The following is a 2,500-nucleotide window of genomic DNA, read 5'->3' as shown; positions in this document are numbered from 1 at the left end:
AATGGGAAAACGGGTCATTTTTGTGTGGCCACATTGCATAGGAACGGCATGAAACTTCCAGAGGCATTTGCAGCAGGAATGCATGTGCACTCAAAAACGTCTATATTTTTCACGGATAGACCCCGTGAAACGCTATAAATTGGCGGGGATGTCTCTCTTGTGGCTCACGGGCGCTGTTAGTTAGGGTCGCACAGAAATCCCTCGGAATGGGAAAAGGGGTCATTTTCGTGTTGCCACATTGCGTACGAACGGCATGAAACTTCCAGAGGCATCTGCAGCAGAAATGCATGTGCACTCAAAAACGTCTATATTTTTCACGGATAGACCCCGTGAAACGCTAGAAATTGGCGGGGATGTGTCTCTTGTGGCTCACGGGGCTGTTAGGGTCGCACAGAAATCCCTCGGAATGGGAAAACGGGTCATTTTCGTGTTGCCACAATTGGCATACGAACGGCATGAAACTTCCAGAGGCATTTGCAGCAGAAATGCATGTGCACTCAAAAACGTGAATATTTTTTCACGGATAGACCCCGTCAAACGCTCGAATTTGGCGGGGATGTTTCTCTTGTGGGTCACGGGGCTGTTCGGCTCGCACAGAACTCCCTTGGTCCACCTGATTCGTGCATACAGGCAGCAACTAAAACTCTGTAAACCTGCTGTGAGGACATCTAAACAGTGGACCAGTGAGGCTGTGGAAGATTTGCGGGCGTGCTTAGACTGTACTGACTGGGATATGTTCACGACTGCTACCAATAGTCTGGATGAACTCACAGAGGCTGTGTACATCAGCTTCTGTGAGGACTGCTGTATCCCAACACGTACCAGGGTGAACTTTAACAACAACAAGCCCTGGTTCTCAGCAAAGCTCAAAAGGTTGAGGTTGGAGAAGGAGGAAGCGTTTAGGAGTGGGGATAGAGACAGATTCAAGGAGTCGAAGAACAGGTTTAGCAAAGCGGTGAGAGAGGCTAAACGACTGTACTCAGAGACACTAAAACACCAGTTCTCTACTAACGACGCTGCTTCTGTCTGCCAAAGGGCTCAGGCACATCACCAACTACAAACCCAGAGCGCCCCACACCACTAACGACTCCCGCCTAGCCAACGACCTGAACGAGTTCTACCGTAGATTTGAAAGACAATTGGACTGTCCTGAACCACCCCTTCCCACCCAAGAGGCCCCATCCCCCACCCATACTACAGAAACGACTCTCTCCTTTCAGGAGGGAGAAGTTAATGGGCTTTTCAAGAGGCAGAATCCACGCAAAGCAGCCGGGCCGGACTCTGTCTCTCCAGCCACCCTCAGGCACTGCGCTGACCAGCTGTCTCCGGTGTTCACCAACATCTTTAACACCTCCCTGGAGACATGCCATGTACCAGCCTGTCTCAAGTCCTCCACCATCATCGCTGTGCCCAAAAAGCTAAGGCCAACAGGACTAAATGATTACAGACCGGTCGCCCTTACATCTGTGGTAATGAAGTCTTTTGAGCGCCTGCTCCTGGCACACCTCAAAGCCATCACAGACCCTCTCCTGGACCCCCTTCAGTTTGCCTACAGAGCCAACAGGTCTGTGGACGACGCAGTTAACATGGCCCTCCACTTCACCCTACAGCATGTGGACGCCCCAGCATCCTACGCCAGGATCCTGTTTGTGGACTTCAGCTCTGCCTTCAACACCATCATCCCTGCCCTGCTTCAGGACAAGCTCTTCCAGCTGAACGTGCCCTACTCCACCTGCAGGTGGATCACAGACTTCCTCTCTGACAGGAAGCAGTGCGTTAAGCCGGGAACAGAAGTCTCTGACTCCAGGTCCATCAGCACGGGAACTCCTCAGGGCTGCGTCCTTTGCCCACTGCTCTTCTCCCTGTATACCAACAGCTGCGCCTCCAATCATCTGTCCGTCAAACTCTTGAAGTTTGTCGGACGACACCACCCTCATTGGGCTGATCTCTGGTGGGGATGAGTCTGACTATAGGTGGGAAGCTGACAACCTGGTGACCTGGTGTAGCCAGAACAACTTAGAGCTAAATGCTCTAAGGACAGTTGAGATGGTTGTGGACTTCAGGAAGAATACAGCCCCACTCACCGCCATCACCCTGTTAGACTCCGCAGTCAAAATTGTGGAGTCCTTCCGCTTCCTGGGCACTATTCTCTGCCGGGACCTCAAGTGGGAACTGAACATCAGCTCCCTCGCCAAGAGAGCTCAACAGAGGATGTACTTTCGACGGCAGCTGAAGAAATGCAACCTGCCAAAGACAATGATGGTGCAATTCTATACAGCGATCATTGAATCCATCCTCACCTCCTCCATAACCGTCTGGTACGCTGCTGCCACTGCCAAGGACAAGAGCAGACTGCAGCGTATCATGCACACTGCTGAGAAGGTAATTGCCTGCAATCTACCAACCCTCGAGGACCTGCACACGACAAGGAGCATGAGGCGAGCGAGGAAGGTTGTGGCCGATTCCTCGCACCCTGGACACTCTCTGTTTCAGCTACTCC

Source organism: Petromyzon marinus, unplaced genomic scaffold (assembly GCF_048934315.1).
Source record: "Petromyzon marinus isolate PM22_M1 ecotype Great Lakes invasive population unplaced genomic scaffold, UKy_Petmar_22M1.pri1.0 PM_G_Scaffold_40, whole genome shotgun sequence".
Lineage (NCBI taxonomy): Eukaryota > Metazoa > Chordata > Hyperoartia > Petromyzontiformes > Petromyzontidae > Petromyzon > Petromyzon marinus.
This window is presented reverse-complemented; position numbering follows the sequence as displayed.